The following is a 19,748-nucleotide window of genomic DNA, read 5'->3' as shown; positions in this document are numbered from 1 at the left end:
GTAGGGTGGGGTAATAACTGCTATATATCTATTCTGTACATCCTCCCTTTTTCTGAAGCTGTACTCTTGGCTCTGAGTGAAGCCATCAACAGAGGAATGTATGGGCTTAGTTTCCAAGCACAACCTGCTTTCGCATAGTTACAACTTGTGGCAGAGGGCGAGAAAGTGATTTGCTGAGGATCTTACTAATTGTTTATTATCCAAAAAAGCAGGAATAAATCGCAGGTGTTTAGCCTCCAAGGCGGTAAATTAAAGGTCTGATTTGTAGCACTTTGGGACAGAAAGCGCCATTTGGAAGTGTCATAGGCAGTTCTCGGTTCACGTAGAAAGGTCACTGGCATTTATTATTTCATTGGATGGGCTGCAAGTGCAATTGATGTTCAGCACTCTAGCGTTTACAGTAGAGGGTTGAAACGTGTGTCTTGAGGGGGTGGGGGCAACATTAGTGAAGTTGTCAAAAATCACAAAGTGGTCATTTTATTGGCATTCTCTAAGCTTCCTAATGTTTTACATCTAATTTTAGCACATACCTTTATTTCCAAAAACGGTATAGAGGGGTGGGAAAATCTGGCGTGAAAGTCACAAAACAGTTCAGTTATTAGAGTTGTAGGGAAAAGGATTCCTCAGCGAAAAAAAACACTATTTTCCGGGTGGTAAAAACAATGAAATGAAGAATACTAATGCACCAGTTCACAAAACGTAGTCCTGTTGAATTTTCACAGTTGTACGTATAAGGCAGGAAGAATATGTATACAATCCCATTCAAACTCCAGGGGAGATTTGTGATTTCCATTAGGGTCAGAAATCCATACAGAGTATAGGGAAACATTATGATGTAAACTTTTTAATTCTGTTGAAAATCGGATTTCTAGTCTACAGTCCATATTTCCTACCCATTGAATGAAACATAAAATGACAGCTTTTGGTAAGTATGTAATCACGTTTCTTTTTCCGATTTCCCCACAACTACAATTTTATTTTGCACTTACGAGAATTTTTGGGAAGAGAAGGGTGAGTGCCTTTCTAAGATCGCTCATGATTAGGCCTTTTAAATCTGAGGCCCTTTATTTTCCCTCCTCCTAAGCATTAATCCGCGCAGTTATTTGTATCTTATTTGCCATAGATATATTAACATTCTCTTCCTCACCTAGAAAGCCCAGTGTACTTTTCAATTCATCAATGCATATAAAATCACGTGTCACTACCATCAGTCCAGCATTGCAGTAAATACTAACCGTTCGAAAATTAAGCATGTCACCCAATCCATACTGACAAGGTAAAAATGAATTCATTAGTACTTACTAAACTGGATTATTGAAACAGCCTGGTGATGGGCATCCCTCTGTGGATATTTTTCTTCTGTATGAATATTTGAATTTTTTTATCAGACCTTACTCAACATGCATAGGCACTCAACCATAGCTATGGGTGCCTGGCTCTGTGTCAGTAACTCGACTGTTTACAATTTGTCAACAACCACATGAAAAGTGGTCCATGATATGTACGCGGGCTGCCTTCCCAACAGCATCTCCCAGACTACCTTGCCACCAGCATAGTGACCTGCTCCACAACAATCAATAATTTATGGTCCACCTCCACACTTCCTAGGACTAAATCATTGGAACTTACTACATCTTGAGATGCAAGCTGACCCTTTAGTTTGTTCAAAAATACACTTAAATGGCATCTAATGTGATTCAATTGGTACAAAAGAAGAATTAATGTGGCACAATGTATCAAACTGTAAATAAGTCTATCTTGCAACTAAACTATGTTACTTGTCTAAATTATTTTTCTGTTTCACTGTATAACCACCAGAACATTACCACAACATCTTTGTTCAATACCAGATTCTAAAAATGGGTTGGTGTTATCCACCCTATCTGCATGGCTCGGTATGTAAAATCGTTTTCCTTTTCTAAGTCAGACCTGTAACAAATATTTTGTTTCTAATACAAGTAGACAAATAACAATAAATAAATACAGAAATAGCTACATACATGGCCACAAAACGTCCTCCTCTGTGGTCAATTGTGCAGTGGACACTAATGGGATGCTTTAGCGTGTAATGCAAAGCAAGATTTCTAACTGCCACAGTAAGTTTTACAGAGGATGGATCAATACCAAACAGTGCAAAAGAATAACTTTGGCTTAACTGTTTATGTCTACAGAGATGGGCTTTTCTGCACTGACATATCTCGAGTGGTAGAAGATAGGACCCGTGTCCTGCACCCTGCCCCACCCATGTGCCCCACCACCACTACAGCTACTCAATGTGCCAGGAGGTGGCACAGAAAAAAAACAGACACCGCAACTTGCCCACACATTAATCTGACCAACTATTTTTCATTGCAAAAAAGTGTTGTTTACTTAAAATGTTTAAATCTATGTATGTGTTCAAATTGCGTTTAATACATACATATATACATATATATATATATGTGTGTGTGTATATATGTATATTTATATATATGTGTATATATATATATATATATATATGCAAAGTCAAACAAACATTTCAAGCAAACAGATACACACACACATATATAAATGTACATACAGGGAGTGCAGAATTATTAGGCAAGTTGTATTTTTGAGGATTAATTTTATTATTGAACAACAACCATGTTCTCAATGAACCCAAAAAACTCATTAACATCAAAGCTGAATATTTTTGGAAGTAGTTTTTAGTTTGTTTTTAGTTTTAGCTATGTTAGGGGGATATCTGTGTGTGCAGGTGACTATTACTGTGCATAATTATTAGGCAACTTAACAAAAAACAAATATATACCCATTTCAATTATTTATTATTACCAGTGAAACCAATATAACATCTCAAAATTCACAAATATACATTTCTGACATTCAAAAACAAAACAAAAACAAATCAGTGACCAATATAGCCACCTTTCTTTGCAAGGACACTCAAAAGCCTGCCATCCATGGATTCTGTCAGTGTTTTGATCTGTTCACCATCAACATTGCGTGCAGCAGCAACCACAGCCTCCCAGACACTGTTCAGAGAGGTGTACTGTTTTCCCTCCTTGTAAATCTCACATTTGATGATGGACCACAGGTTCTCAATGGGGTTCAGATCAGGTGAACAAGGAGGCCATGTCATTAGATCTCCTTCTTTTATACCCTTTCTTGCCAGCCACGCTGTGGAGTACTTGGACGCGTGTGATGGAGCATTGTCCTGCATGAAAATCATGTTTTTCTTGAAGGATGCAGACTTCTTCCTGTACCACTGCTTGAAGAAGGTGTCTTCCAGGAACTGGCAGTAGGACTGGGAGTTGAGCTTGACCCCATCCTCAACCCGAAAAGGCCCCACAAGCTCATCTTTGATGATACCAGCCCAAACCAGTACTCCACCTCCACCTTGCTGGCGTCTGAGTCGGACTGGAGCTCTCTGCCCTTTACCAATCCAGCCACGGGCCCATCCATCTGGCCCATCAAGACTCACTCTCATTTCATCAGTCCATAAAACCTTAGAAAAATCAGTCTTGAGATATTTCTTGGCCCAGTCTTGACGTTTCAGCTTGTGTGTCTTGTTCAGTGGTGGTCGTCTTTCAGCCTTTCTTACCTTGGCCATGTCTCTGAGTATTGCACACCTTGTGCTTTTGGGCACTCCAGTGATGTTGCAGCTCTGAAATATGGCCAAACTGGTGGCAAGTGGCATCGTGGCAGCTGCACGCTTGACTTTTCTCAGTTCATGGGCAGTTATTTTGCGCCTTGGTTTTTCCACACGCTTCTTGCGACCCTGTTGACTATTTTGAATGAAACGCTTGATTGTTCGATGATCACGCTTCAGAAGCTTTGCAATTTTAAGAGTGCTGCATCCCTCTGCAAGATATCTCACTATTTTTGACTTTTCTGAGCCTGTCAAGTCCTTCTTTTGACCCATTTTGCCAAAGGAAAGGAAGTTGCCTAATAATTATGCACACCTGACATAGGGTGTTGATGTCATTAGACCACACCCCTTCTCATTACAGAGATGCACATCACCTAATATGCTTAATTGGTAGTAGGCTTTCGAGTCTATACAGCTTGGAGTAAGACAACATGCATAAAGAGGATGATGTGGTCAAAATACTCATTTGCCTAATAATTCTGCACTCCCTGTATATGTGTGTGAAAATATAAATTAAACTTTGTAGATGGCCGCACCAGTTTTATTTGTGGCTCAATATGTGCCCAGCCTAAAATTCATTTCTTGAGTCGCCTCTGCTTTTCTGCCCCTGCATTAACAGCAAAGTAAGTTATGCCTTTGTTAAAATTTATTTTAATTTTTTTATTTTGTTTGCAGAATATGGAATGCTCTCAATTTGTTTAAAGTAGAAAGAAAATTAAGTGACATGGTCAAAGATTTTCTTATGAGTTTGGCACTTGTGGCGCCCACTGTTGATGCTCCTTATTGCAACAGCTGGTGCTGCCCCTATCGTTCTATCACTTTGCCCAACATAGTTCCTATGCCAGGATTGTTGCTTTGTACTGCTTTGCATTAATCCCCAACTAGATATCTTCAGTATTAGAGCTGTACCAATACCGACATTGCATCTTGCCACATGTTTCAATGAAGCAGCTTTTTTTTAACTCATGTAGCGAAAGATTGAGCCTGAGTTGTGTGAATTGCTTGTCCAGGGCTGTTTATTTTCGTTTGTATTTTTGTACTTGTAGTACAGCCTGTAACACAGAAAGCAAACTAACAATAACAGAATTTATTAAAAACATGATTTTATAAGCTCCTTGCTGACCTTAGATTAACTTGAGAGGTTCTATTTGTTGTTGGGAGGGTTCTGAGTCCATATTCAGGCCTTGCCACTGCAGTGCCAGAGTAACTTGGGCGTCCCACGTCTCTAAACTGTGGTGCTTTAGAATAAGTTCCAGGACTGAGACCTCAAAATACCTACTCAAGTTAACCTGGGCTTTTGTAAAAAAAAGAGCTTTTCCTTCCCCAGGCACTACTGCCAGAAGATTCTGACCTCCTTGAGGTTTCTGGTTTGATGTCTGTTGGACAGTCCTTTTTTACAGGCTGCATTTGATGGTCTTTTTCCTATCGTTCCCACAGTCAGATGCTATATTGAATTTTTATGAGAGTATTCTACAGGATTCCAGTTTGTTGTGTTTGTCAAACTTTGGGCCTTATCACGACCTTGGCGGATGGGATACTCCATCACTAAAGTGACGGATATCCCGCCAGATGTATTACAAGTTCCATTATAGCCTATGTAACTTTTAAAATGGCGGACGGGATATCTGTCACATTTGTGATGGAGTATACCTTCCGCCAAGGTTGTAATCAGGCCCTCTGTCTCTCATTAGGTTGGCTTGCTAGGTCCTGTTAAGTTCCAGAGAACCAATTCCTGCATCTGTCTTAAAGGACTGGTTCTTCTATTAAGTCAAGTAATGCACCAGTTTTAGGAAGTCACAACATATTTGTGACAATTTACTGAAAAAAGTCCCCAAAATACAATTTTACTGTGAATTGCGAGTGCTACAGCTCACAAAATCTAGTATATCTGAGGCGCTGAAAAGCCTCATAACTTTTATAGTGTTGTGATTGAAGATTGTGACATGAGATTGTAAGACTGTAGCTAACTCCACCCCTATAACTGTTTTTGCACCTACAGGACACCATGTGATTGGTGTGATTGGATGTATGCCCATCATACACTAATAGGCTGCACTACTCAAATAATGAATAAAGAATACAGCCAACCCCAGGCCACACCTGGCCTGGTCTGCGGCCTATCCACACATTCAGCCAACCCCATGCTGTGGGTCTGTGACTGGGTATGTGACTGGCTGTATGGGTATGTGACTGGGTGTGTATGGTTGTGTGGATGTGTAAATGGGTGTGTGAGCGGATGTGGGAGTGGCCGTGTGGGTCTGACTGGGTGTAGTAGTGGTTTTGTAGGTTTGTGAGTGGGTGCGTGAGTGTGTAAGTGAGTGTGTGAGTGGATGTATGAGGGGCTGTGTGGGTCTGTGAGTCGGTGTGTGAGTGGGTGTGCGAGTGGCTGTATGGCTGTGTGTGTGGGTGTGTGAGTGGCTGTGTGGGTCTGTGAGTAGGTATAATTTTGAGACTGGTGCCTGGATCTGTGGATCCATTACAGATTCACATGGGGAGCCATGCTGAACCCCGCAGAGGACCTGCAGATCCTCGCTTGTCCCCAAAAAAATGAGGGCAATTTCTTGTCCATGAGGGGTCTCTCACAGACCCCTCCATCAGTCCTATGGGATCAGGATATCTCTATCCTGACCCCTTATATGTTTGTTTATATTTATCCCCCCACTCCAAGCCGATAGACAAAATAGTGGCTGCAACTTTCCTCTCAGGTTGGGGCCAGCCTATCACGTCATTGCTGGTGGCTCGTGGATCTAACCATCCACTGTGGTGGATCTGCAGTGAATCCGCATCCATAGATAAACATAAATATTTTTTCTTTGATAACTCCAAAACTACTGATAGATTTACACCAGATTACCTAAAAAAATCTTTCTGGACCAAGATCTAGCTGTCTGCCACATTTGGTGTGATTCCGTCCAGCAGTTCGAGCTGTAGTAGTGTCTAAAATACTTATGGGAAATTGCATGGGGAAAACGCGTTGTCAGGCTGTTGTAGCATTTTACACTCAGGTAAATGCTTTGACGGAATTGATAATCTTTTCACCCAGCTGGAGGTAAGAGATAGTGACATTCACAAATCTACAAAACACATTTCCTTTTACAGTATGACCAATGTGGCCACACAAGGAAGACGAAGTCCGAAATAAATTTTAAGGGTTTTATTACAAACCAGTGCACAAATTAATATAAGGAATTCTAATGAATAAAGCGTAGAGATACAGGGCCACCATTGGATGTCCTAGTCTATGGAAGAAACGAAGCTTAATCAGCAATAAACACTTTAAACATTCAATTCAAGCAACACAAAATAACATGAAAAGAATCTGATGGTCACTGAATACACCTTGACCAGCTCTCCTCAACATGGAAACAATTTAAATGCATCAAAGTTAGTTGACAAACAAATGGGAAAATCCCAGCGTGGACAATGTCACTAACTGACATGTGCTGGGCAAACAGATATGACGACAAAAAGTAGAAAGCAAAAAAAGGACAAAAATAATTTGGGAAATTGACATCTGGACCTAATGAAGATTAACTATGGTTGGTAAAAAGTAAGTAAAAATAGAAAGCCTTAGCATTTAGAAGCATGGTCAAAAGTCTTCATAAGGGTCAAAAAAATCTAAGTCTTAATAATAGCATCTTAGGAAGGGTGAAGAATAAGAGCAATTAGAACTTTACCTCTTAGAGTTCATAACTGTCTATGCCGAAGTCACCAGCAAAGTGATATGGGGTAAAAAGGGCTCAGCAAAGTCTCTGGACAGGCGGTAAAGGATAAAGTGACAAAGTGTCCATGGGGAGGGGCAGGTGCATGAGCCTAGCAAAATGAAGTGCTCAAGCAAAAGTCAAAGGAAGATTGCTTCCAAGCAGGGTCAAGTGAAGAACACTCTCTAGTCCATCAGGGAACGGTAACTTAAAATCCACAGAAAGTTCTGATTCATTAAAGAGTTCATAGATTGAGATCGCAAGATTCTATTATCCAATCAGAATAAATCATATTGGGCATCTACAGCATTTGTAAAGATTCCCATTATCAACATGGAAAAGTAATCCATCTTCTTCTCCTGTACCAGTTTGAAACAAATGGATATCATTTATGTTCACAGTTCCTCCATGTACCAAGTCTAACGTTATTTTCTCAGACTCTCAAGGTGTAGAACAATAGGACATCTTTTTCACAAGCTAACATTCTGTGTGAACAGACTTTGCAAGAAATAAACTAACATTTCATGTCAACGAAGCCCGAAAGGAATGTCACGGTAGCACAAAGAAAGGCAGTTTCTCACGTGTTCTTCAAAGTCAAAGACCTTGCAAACACTATGACTAAACAAAGCAAATAGAGTTAAATAGCACATTTTATTAAATTAAATTAAAACATCTACTATTAAATGCATAACTTGTCATTAATACTGATTATTCAGGATTTATTTCACAATGGGTTTGCAAAGACAAATAACTTTTAACTTAATAGCCACAGATATAACATTGATGATCATATGGCAATTAGTGTTTGCCTTAATAAAGTCATTATTGTTTAATAAAATCAGGTAACTGACATGATAAAGAAACAATCAAAACACATTATTAAACTTAAAGTTTAAGGGCTATGCCACATTACTTCAGTACCCCCATTCTACAATGAATGCACATCAATATGGGCTTTCAATGCAACACTTTTTATTTCAACCATTAGACATTAATACATTGAAATGACTGTATGGTCACTTTAGATCTATATTGTGATTCCATGATAGCAGCCATATCTCTGCTGCATCAAGCCCCCCTTTTTCGTGGCCCCCACTTGATGAATCCTCGAAACTTCCAGACAGCAGCTGAAGTGAGTGGCAAACTAGTTTTGAAAATTTCATAAAGATTCGTCAAATGGTGCCAAAGTAATTAGCAAAACAAAAAACACTTTTCCTATGGAAACTAGGGCCTAATTATAACTATCTACTGGGGTGACCACCAGTAGGTAATATATACACACAAGATATATATATATATATATATATATATATATATATAGATAGATATATATATATAGATAGATATATATATATAGATAGATAAATATAGATATATATAGATATATAGACATATATACATATATAAATATATATGTGTATATGTGTATGTATATATATATATATATATATATATATATATATATAAATATATGCACATATATATATGATGAGCTACATAGTGATATACATTTTCAGCATTCCTAGTGTATAGTGTATTCCATTTAAAGTCAGATTTGTAGATTATCTCCATAGTTTGCATTGAACAGACTGTTCAGAAATATTGCTGTTTAATTTCCTCGAGTGACAGCGATCCACAAAGTCCTAGATATACACCCACTAAACCTTCTCCAAGATAAAGTTCAGCTCAAGGAAGGGATGGTAGGGAGGTCAACAAAGTCCTGCCACTGAAAGAGCAGCAATCAGGAACTATCTCAGCTCCCACACGAAATTAGGCATCAGAGCAATCAAACGTGCATCAAGTGAAGATTAAAAACCTGTGTTTTTTTTTACAGGGATGCCTGATAAGAATGAGTCATTGTCTATGAGTTTGTGGATATAAAGGGAGCATTTAACCATAGAGTGGCATCCCAGACATGCTATGAAGGGTTAATACAATAGAGTCTAGGGATAAGTCTGCTTGTTTTTAATATATTTTCTCAATCATTACTCTCTTTTATATTCACAACTTTTGAGAACCCACTCAGACAACAAGAGAGCTAAATTTTATGCACTGCAGCTTTAAGAGATTTCAGCACAAGAGATCCCATATACAAGAGAATTTAGAGTTGTTTTTTTTATTTTTAGATACAGTATAAACTAGGCTACCTTTATTTTGTTAATTCATGTGTTAAATAGTAAATTACTTTTAATCAATGGAATAAAGTATTCTTACCCACCTATGTAATATTTATTTGTAGTGGAGCAGCCCTGGTGGAACCAGGAAGTCAGGACATCACGGAAGAGTCGGCAAGCATCATCGGCGGGAGCCCGGGGGGCACAGTCGAACCATGGACTAGTGCTTTAGTCGATGCCCAGGACACACCCTCCAGTTACGACGAGACAGCTCTATGGGAAGTCAGCCGGCCCTGGGGGTGCGCGATGGAGACATAGAAGTGGAAAAAGGCGCCAAAAGAACAAAGCGAGAGGAGCCATCTTCAGAACGCAAGTGCGGGAAAAGGGAGGACAGCGAGAGTGCAGTGCCAAGAGGCCACCGACCGTGCAGAGTAAGTCAACCCAGCAACTTGCACTGTTTTGTCTTACTCCATATTTATGAGGCTATTTAAAGCCACACAAAGTGGCTTTGTGCAGCCTCATAGTTATGGCTGAGAGGTTTGCTCCATCTGGAGTGTCAAAAAAAGCGACGCTGCGGCGGCTCAAGCCTCTCATAAATATACCCTGTGTAGGAAGCTGGCTCTTTATACGATAGAACAAAATGAGATATGTCATGCACAGAGTCCAGGAGTTCCCTTACTAGTGGACAAAGGCTTGCTCTAGCAATACCAAAGTACTCTTTTAGGGGTAGTGTGGTTGACCAGTATTAGGGTTATCAGAGAGGAGCACGAGACATTTGCAAATACACACAAGGTCAATAAATATGAGATGCGACTCAAGAAGGAGATCCACACCAATTTACAAAAAACAACAAGTATCTCTTCATATGTTTTGGCACCCGAATCCATTTGTTCGGGTAAGTCATTTTGCAAGAAAAATCTTTATAATTTTGAAAAGTTGACAGTGCTGTTTTTGGAAGCTGCAATGGTATCCTTGCGAGGAAAAACAAAGACGGCAAAACAGGTACAGTACAGTGACTTACGGGACCAATCTCCTTGATTTAAGGTATGTATTGGTCAGGACCACACCAACAGGTCACAGTGGGAGGCACTGGGGCGGCCGGGTGCAGAGGTGTAGAATAGCATGGGGTGCCCAATGTTACTCAGTGCTGATCGGTCTGGTTGAAAAGATGCTTTAGGTGGGGATCTATTCGGGGGGAATCAACAAGTGGGTTCCAATCTTTGGATGTCCAGGGATGTGGGGACAACTCAAGTCCTCTTTTCCATGGGCCACGGGGCGACGGATGCAGAGGTGTCGCGAGGGGTCAGATTTTCTCCTCTGGAGCACTCACGGTTGAGGGAGGCCTGTGTGCAGAGGCTGCAGGTGGTGCCGGTGAGCCTACAGTGAGCAAGCCCAAGGTGCAGGGGCGGCTCCTCCGCTATGGTGGAGGAGCGCCCCTACCACCTGCCAGAAGCAGGAGCTGCAAACATTTAAAAATGAAACGATCATAAACAATGTTTATTATCATTTTATTTTTAAAGAGGGCGGCAATGGGGAGATGACAGCTACAGATGTGAGTGCACAGAGCACTCCCCTCAGGGTGCATGTATGCTTGGCCAGCCATCTCGGGCCGGCCAAACAAACATGCGCACAGGGCTCTCTCCATCCTGGCACTGTGTTGCCGGGTTGGAGACAGCAGGCCCATCCTCCTTGTCTGTTTTGGAGCGCCCAGCTAGGGTGCTCCAGCCAATCATGATGCTGCTCTGAGCAGCGTCATGATTGGCCGCAGGGCAGGCTGGGAGCCTTGCCTGGAGTGCAGCGGAGAGTGGCGGTGTGGCAGTGAGCTACAGATAAAGTTTTTTTTTATATATATGTATTTTCTTTTGTTTTATTCCTCCTGCCCCCCCACTTTGCCCAGTTGCCAGCCGCGACTGCCAAGGTGGGCTTTGTCTCTGGAAGGCTGGGGTACCAGGGTGGCACCATTGGCCCACTTCAGCTCTGGCTAGGCAGCACAGGTGCAGTGGTGCTTTCAGGTGTCCGGTTTTTGAGCTCCGGAGTTCTCTCAGGTTTCTTGGGGTGACTGCAAGATGCAGGGAAGCAGCTCCGCTGCTCCACGGGAGTGCCTGGGTCTTTGTTGAAGGCAGGCAGCCCTGCCAGGCTTTTGGAAGCACATCAGCTTGCAGAACGAGTCGACTTTGGCACAAATCGGCAGGAACAGCAAATAGGTCAGCAGGGCTGGGGCCAGGTCAGGTTCTTCTTCCTTGGGCTTTGCTTTGGCAGCTTTTGAGATCCCTTCTTTGCAGGTCGGCAGGAATCAGTTTTCCTGGTGCCAGAGACTCCTCTAAATACTCCCTTTAGGGGCATTTTCAGGAGTGTAGGGTAGTAGCTAACGGGGAATTTACCAGTAGGGTCACTACACACCATATATGACCACTTCCTATGGGAAGTGGACAAAGCTCTGACCGAGAGTTCCTAAATCTGCCAAAACCAATATGGCATATTTCTAAAAGTTGTGTCCACATCAGGCAGCTCACCTTAGGGGTGGGGCGACCTGAGGGGTGGGCACACTTCCCTGAATGCTAAATTTCCCACCCCTCTGGTGCCAAATGGTGTCGGCAACTTTCCTTTGAGTGAAGCCAGATCTACATACCAAGGGCGGTGAGCCTCTTTGAAGCCCCCTGCCTTGGAATGCAGATTTACAGGTCATGCTGTTGGGTGGGGTGTGTAAACATCTCCCCCAGAACAGGCTTCGCGATTGATCACCAGAGAGCACAGGCTCTCACCCACGGAGTTCAAACTCATGTCTAGTGGTGGGAGGCTGGAGGAAACTAGTCATTCCCTATAAGGGTAGATGGTAGGTTTTCAAGGGGCACCTCTGAGGTGCCCTCTGGATGCATGTATTAATAACACCATCACTGGCATCAGTGAGGGTTTACCAATACAAGATGTTTGATACCAAACATCCCTAATTTCAGTGTAGCCATCATGTATCTGGGGAACTCGTATTGACCAGTGTCCAGCACATGTACTTAAAATGGCTTCCCTGTTCACTCACTATGTCTAAGAAATGACCAAGACATAGCAAGGACATATCTACTCCTGCAGATATGCCCTCACATGCAATGTCATACACCCTGCCTTAAGGCTGGAAGGCATGCTGTAGGGGTGTCTTACATATATTACATGCAGTGTTCGGGGACAATGCACACAAGTGGTGTGCCATGTCCTGTTTTCACTTTTAGCTGCACCACGACACACAGTCTGCAATGGCAGGCTGCATGTGCTAGGTGAGGTGTCCCTGAGGGTGACACAATACATGCTACAGCCCTTTAGGACCCCACCTTTGGTACCCATGCCCTAGGTACTGGCAGTGCTTTAAATGGGTCAGTGCTGTCCGGTACTGAGTACCAGCCCTTTTTTTATTTTGAGAGGGAGAGTACCTGCACTTCTCCAGAAAAACGTAATACTTTTAATCGGAGAGTACCAGCACATCTCAGAAACAAGCAGGTACTCTTCTGCAGAGTACCTGCACTTCTATTTTTCCACTTCAAGCACTGGGTACTTGGGGTACCAGGACCTACAGGGGCGCCAAAGGTATTGCCAAATGGGGAACAATGGTACAGTTTTAGGGAAAGAGATCTGGCACGGGGACTTGGCTGGCAGGGACCCAGTGCACTTTTAGTCAAAATTGCATTGAGTACAAGGCAAAAGGTGGGTCACTTTCCTATTCTAAATTGGGTGGAAATTACTGGTACTGTGCAAATAAGGAATGTAATGGGATGCACAGTCAGCCAATAGATACAGAAACCAAAATGAGAGTCTCATTATCTGTGTTGGTTTTTTCCTACAGTTGTTACCAGTGAGTACTTATGCTATATACCACTACAAAGAAGAAATAGGTTTCCTGTGAGATGTAGTAAAACACATAACTCCTTAAAGAATGTATGTCATGCCATGCTGCTGTATTACATTAATGGGGAAGTTAAATGCATCTCCCCAGATAACTGTGAGTGAAGAATAAATGCACATGAATTAGTACTGTGGGTGGGATGTGAATTTCCATTACTGACTAGTACGTAAAAGTTATACTTTAGGAGAGCTATAAAACAAAAGAACTGCATTTGTATCAGCCCGCTTCGGTACACCAACTATGAAGTTAATAAACAAAAGAGACCTGAGACCTTTGGAAACAAACAAAAGACATGTGTGGTTGATTTGTTTTTATCTATTGTCAATTAGGGCAAGAGGGAGCCATTTATGATAGCAACAGGAAATCATCCCACTTGGTCAGTCAACGCGGTTGATTCCCTGCAACCAGACATTCTGCCCTTCTTTTGGTGGGACATCAAGCTACAAGGGTTTGGATGCCAGATGAAGTTTTGTTTACCTTCGGTGAAGTTGGGACTCTTTACCCAACTTTGCAAAGGGCAAGCTTTGCCCTACTTCTTTTGAGAGTTTTTAACATTGCCATCCCTACATTACATACACAGCTAAGAAGGGTAAGACTGTTATTTGCAGTGTGGAGTATGTTATGGACCAGTGAGGTATGGTGAACTAAGATGTGTATCAATCAGTCTGCTTCTCAGCAAGGAAGCCATGAGAACCTCAAACACAGGAGTAAAGCCTCTGTTACTGACAATCTTTAAGGGTATGAAAACTAATGACAGAGTTCAGTTTGCAACACGGATCAGATTTCCTACCCTCACAAAGGAAAGTGTGACACATCACCATCTTCTGGACCAGGCACACGTTTATGACAGAAAAGTATTTGGTATTTAAGGCTGTGAGCTACAGGACCTGTGGAAGGATGGGACTTGCAGCCTCTTTCCACTTCAGAGCATCTGTGCATAAGGGAGTTAGAGAAGTTAATGGATATGTATGCAGGAAAATGGACAGACTAGATCTGCCTCTCAGAAAGCACTAACCTTGTAGTCCAGATCCAACTGGAGCGATTAATGTTTCCACACCTTACCAAATACACACAGAATAATATGCAGGTTAGAAACAGGCCTGAGAAATGGCGAATGGTTATCCCCATTCTGCCTTCAATTGGAATAGTGCTAATATCTAATGACAAGAAGAGACCTTTAATATCTTCTCATTCTTTGCACTACATATAAATGTCCTCATGGCATATTATGTCCTTTCGGGAAATGTATGTGTTTCCAACATTCTAGAGTTGAAACACAATTATTTAGAACTATTACTTTCTTACTACAGACAAATATTTTCTGTTTTACAAGAACTTTCTCTGTTATTCAAATTATTTTCAATGTCATAAATTCCAGAATAACAAACACTTTAGGATTACAGAGTTCCGTGGGCAACAAAAAATCACTTCCCCATTATAACAAAATGTGAGCCTTTTCGTCAAATGTGCTTTTTCTGAATTTCCTCATTTTTTAAAGCATTTTTTTAGTGCTATCCCACAGCGAAACTCTTTTATCCACTTGCTTGCATTATTATCTGGGTCTGTTCAAGACTTTTCACCCTCACCGCTGCAGGGTTTCTTACCTTTACCAATTTTAGAACAATTTCCCTCAAATTTCCTTAAAAGCGTGTGGTTTAATATAGCTGTATAGTGCGTACTTGCTGTTTCCCCAATTGTCCTATTTAGTTAGGGATGATATGAACCCTGAAATCTCATTTCCCTTAAGTGTACTGAATAGACCAATTTGAAGTAATTTCAGTAGATAATATAAAAAGAACACCTCATACTGGCAAAAGCCTTGCCATTGCTGCTCTCAGATGATGCACGCAGATGACTCAATTTCCCAGGCCTACTTTCGGCAGGCACCCCGCCACACAAAACATAACCCTGGGGCATGTTTCATTCAGCCTTACATGAAATCTGACAATGTGCTAACTTGGAGCCAATAATAGCTATAGCAGATCTTTCTTCAGGGTCCTCAAGCTCTGCTTCTCGGCTCAAATGTCTTCCTTTGTCGACTGTTTCTATATAATTGAATCATGTTTGGTAACTTACCCCCTCACCACCCCATTCCCGAGGGTCCCGAGGGGTTTATTGTATTTTTTCTATTTCTATTATTTTGTGTTCTAATGTACCTGTCCCTGTAAAGATATCTATTACACATTTGTAAAAGAGGGTATTGGTGACGCTTCTGAAAAGCTCATGCCAGTGAAACACGTACAGGCCTGGTCACCAGATATTTGTGTTCTGCGACGTGAGCAGGAGATAAAGATTGTGTTGTTTTCACTGAGGCTCATCTCGCCCTCGGCATGTTCGTTTGATGGTGACTCCAGCGTGTGCGTGCTTTATCTGGTTATATCGTTATGCATGCAAGCCATCGCATTTCTCTTGTGTCTTCTTTGGAAAACATTCTATTTCATAATTTATTGAGAGCGTGTTAGTGCATGAACAAGTATTGTGCGAATGTAATTTTCCTTCGGTCCAACAAGGCCTGTTTTGTGTTCTGAAAAAAAAAATACTCTCAGGCACTTTGTTTCCTTCAGGTTGATATTTCTGATTTCTGAAAGCACGGTACCGGGATTTGAACAAGGGATACACAACGGTGAACATTCGCATATTGTAGGTTGAAATATTGACTAGACAAACATCTTATTACCAAAACATTGTGCCTCAATATCGATGGCCAAAATAGCGAGAAGGTAAGTGCAAGTTTACATCAAACAAATGCCCAGATATTGAAATATTTTGTTGAATTCACAGTCAAATATAGAAAAACGTTTTCAATTTTGCTTCTTCATTTGTATATACTTTATTATAGTGTCTTAATTGTAATATTATTTAATTTTGTAACAGAGTCGCTGACCCCCCTGAGTAAGCCTGAAGGACCCCTAGGGGTCCTCTGACCACAGGATAAGAACCACTGCCTTATTGTATTGGTTCTTAACCAGTGCTCCTCATACATATATCAAGGCCTGAAGAACTTCTAGGGTTGTCTAACTGCAATATTCATCTAGTGCTTCTTACCCCAGGTGATGTGACTAAGTGCTCCTATGTGTATCAGGATTCTAGGCATTCTTAGGGGTGCTTGATTGAATAAATGTTTGTAGTTTGCCCTATAGGAGAAGTTTTGAAAGCACAGTGTCCCTAATGTCACTATTCATAAGCATATGGGGGTCTCGATGAGAGTGGGAGAATAAATGCTCTTGTGCCTGCAAGTAATAACCAACTTAAGGGTGGCCATTAATAGAAGTTGACTTCCTTGTGGATGTGCATCAGTTAGATCCAACAGGAGACACGGGGTCCACCCTATAGCCATTGTTGTGTTCAAAGATTGCTATAGAAGTTTTTTAATTCTACTGTGAAAGCCTACCCATAGGCAGCCTAGGGAAGGAATAAAATCTGTTCAAATCCATGATTTTCCATTCAGCCAATTACATAATCCATTGTAAATTGGGTCCTGTCCCTGTGCCCAAGGTCCCTTATATGCCAACAAGGAGCGCACATAAAGATGATTCACATAGCACTATCCCAAAACAAATAGTTTCATTAATTACTTTATTGTTTCTCATTCAGCCACTGTAGTCAGACGCTGAATCCCATAAATGATATTTTGGCAATTGGTATAGACTGGATTGTAGTTCTCCGTGGTGTCAACTATTTTATTGTGTAAACGGTTATGTTGTCACAAAATCAGAGAAAACAAGGGTGTTTATTCGTGTTGTGAGTGGACTCCAACTCCACATTTCAATTTGCCGGCCTGATGGACTGACAAAGATCATCCATCACATCGCCCACGCCAAAGCAAAGGAACCAACGGGTAGCAATGAGGTGCAGAACACAGAGAGCAACTTGGCCAATAGGCCTTGTATTTAGAATGCAAGTTGGGGAGCTTGGCTTTGTTGGACTTTATAGCCAAGACAGAGGTACTTATTTACAGTGTAACAGATGGGTTATGCCCTCACTAACAATCTGCCCTGTTACAAGTGCACTATACCAATCGTACTTGTAATAAGACGGTCAAACCTTGTGATGGAGTAACCCACCTGTCAAACTCTAAATCAGACCCAGAGTAAATTGAATCCACCTATTTTTCACTAGCAGCAATTTGCTATGGCTGTGAAGATGCACCGCCTTTTATTGTTTTGATTCATATTGGGGCTGCTTTTTTTCTACTGTCTCCAGCCTGCACAAAGTAAACTTGAGGAATAGCCGGTTATACTCAAGTGGATAGCTGATCTTTGCCAATACCACTGAAACCAAGTGAATGAAAGGTGAACAAGCAAGGACCTTCATTATCTTCACATGAAAGAATCCTGTTCAGTACTAATTTACAAAGTTAATGCTTGGCCTATTTCAAAAGATGGTATTGCTAAGCTTCTGGCTGTGAGAACTAGGGCTTGACGGGGTGCCAAAGACTTGAAAGACTGGGAATGCTCAAAATGCTACTACTTTGACTGCTGACATCTCCAAATATGGACAAACCAGCAAAAGTGAGATTTGATACAATCAGATCATTCATTCAAAGACTGAATGAAAATTCTGTCAAACTTCTCTCTTCAGAGCGATCATATGTGATTTTGGGATAACAAGAACATTGCTTCCCTCAGATTGAGAAAGGACCACAGGTTTGACAATAGTTTTAGAGTCTGCTAAGTCTTTAAATCTTTCATTTTGCAGAACATGAGGCATTGGTGCCATGAGAAACACGCAGTACTGAGATGTGCATTCTGAACCTGAGAGCAGTGTTGATGTGCAATTTCAGAAATCTGGCACAGTTGACCATTTGTGGAGTTCAATAGACCAGTGGTTACTAACCTTTTGACTTCTGTGGACCCCCACTTTATCATTACTGGAACCCAATGAGCCCCACTGTGTCATTATTGGAATCCAGTTACCCCCCCCACTGAGCCATTACCTTAAGTTGGGGGCCTAATCTGTTGATATTATTTAATTATCTAAGCAGTCGCGGACCCCCTTAAGAGGATTTGCAAAACCCAAGGTGTCCCCGGACCACAGGTTGGAAACCACTGCAATAGACAAATTCCATTGCTAAGGGCCAGTCCTGCACATGTTCTTGTTAGTAGTTGCTTAAAACTACCAAAAACCTTGTCCTCACACGGTTCATCTTAAAGTATTACCTGAACTCATGGGCCTAGATGGTGGTGAGGAACCCTTTGAGTTATGTTATGTCATTTCCTGATCTGATCCAGTGTGGTGTGAGTCCACCGGTTTTCATTTTGATATTGATGGAGTAATACCTATATATGTTACTGACACCAAATAGCCAAACGGCTGAATTTAGTTTGCCAGGAATAGAAGACACATAGGTCCTCATTACGACTTTGGCAGTCTTTTTCCAAGACCACCAAAGCCCAAGCCGCCACTAGACTGCCAGTGCTGGAGGTCTGCAGATCGCCATATTACGACTGCTGGCAGCTTTCCGCCATTCTTTAGGTGGAAAGTCGCCAGCAGTCGTGCTGGCGGTCGGAGGTGCAGAGGTGGTTCCACCACTGGCCCGGCCCTCCAAAAGGACTCCGCCAGCCGTATTACGACCTGTTGGTGCCAGCGCCTGGTCCCATCCCCTCAGGGAGGAGCACCTCATTGGATGAGGTAAGTGTCCTCCGAAAGTGTGAGTGTGTGTATGAGTGTCATGAATGGGGGAGGGAGGAGGAGTGTCTGGTCGTGCATGTGTGTGTCTGTGTTTAGATGTGTGGGTGAATGTGAATGCTGGGCCGGGTGCGTGTTTGGGGGTTGTGTGTGTATTTATGTTGAGGAAAGAAGGGGGTGGGGGATGGAGTGTGTATGTGTGTCAATGGGGGTGAATGTAGTGAGTGCATGTGTGAGTGGGGGTGTTGTGTGTGTATGTGTGTATAGATTTTGGGGGTGTTGCGTGTGTGTGTGTGCGTGTGAGTGTAAGGGTATTGTGAGTGTGTGCGTGTGAGTGTAAGGGTGTTGTGAATGTGGGCATGTGAGTTTAAGGGCGTTGTGAGTGTCAGTGGGTGAGCGTCAGGGTGTAAGTGTCTGTGGGTGCGTGTGAGTGTGTGCGAGTATGCAGGAGGGGTGGGGGATTAGTATGGGGATTGGGAGGGTGGAGAGTAAGTATGTGTATGTGGGGGGTCACTACTGGGAGCGGGAGTGAGAGGGTTACTGAGGGGTTGATGGAGGTGAGGGTGGGAATGTTGTAAAGGAAGGGGGGTGGGGGCTCTTGGGTAGATGGGGGTAAAGGAGTCGTTTACCAGTGACAGGAATGCAAATTCCTGCTGCCGGTAGTCTTTGCGCCAGGGATTTCGTGGCATTGCTACTGCCACAAAATCCCTGGTGGTCAGGGGACTCATAATACCGCCAGCAGTGTTTGGTGGACCACCAGGTTGGAGATGCTTATATCTGGCCCG

The 19,748-nt window shown here is 42.2% G+C and overlaps 2 long non-coding RNA genes across 2 annotated transcripts in view; one reads left to right on the top strand and one right to left on the bottom strand.

Annotated features, from left to right (window-relative positions):
- Positions 1 to 19,748, bottom strand: part of LOC138260723 (uncharacterized) — a 166,754-nt gene that overhangs the window by 117,230 nt on the left and 29,776 nt on the right. The gene's annotated exons all lie outside the window — the stretch shown is intronic.
- LOC138260722 (uncharacterized) overlaps positions 1 to 19,748 on the top strand; it is a 48,295-nt gene that overhangs the window by 2,133 nt on the left and 26,414 nt on the right. Inside the window, exons 2-3 of the long non-coding RNA XR_011198940.1 lie at positions 9,572 to 9,877; positions 15,900 to 16,055. This is a non-coding gene — a long non-coding RNA (uncharacterized lncRNA). The remainder of the gene's footprint in view (positions 1 to 9,571; positions 9,878 to 15,899; positions 16,056 to 19,748) is intronic.

The sequence above is a fragment of the Pleurodeles waltl genome, chromosome 10 (assembly GCF_031143425.1).
Source record: "Pleurodeles waltl isolate 20211129_DDA chromosome 10, aPleWal1.hap1.20221129, whole genome shotgun sequence".
In the NCBI taxonomy this organism is placed as follows: Eukaryota; Metazoa; Chordata; class Amphibia; order Caudata; family Salamandridae; genus Pleurodeles; species Pleurodeles waltl.
Note: the sequence above shows the minus strand (reverse complement) of the source record. Positions and strands in the feature narration are given on the sequence as shown.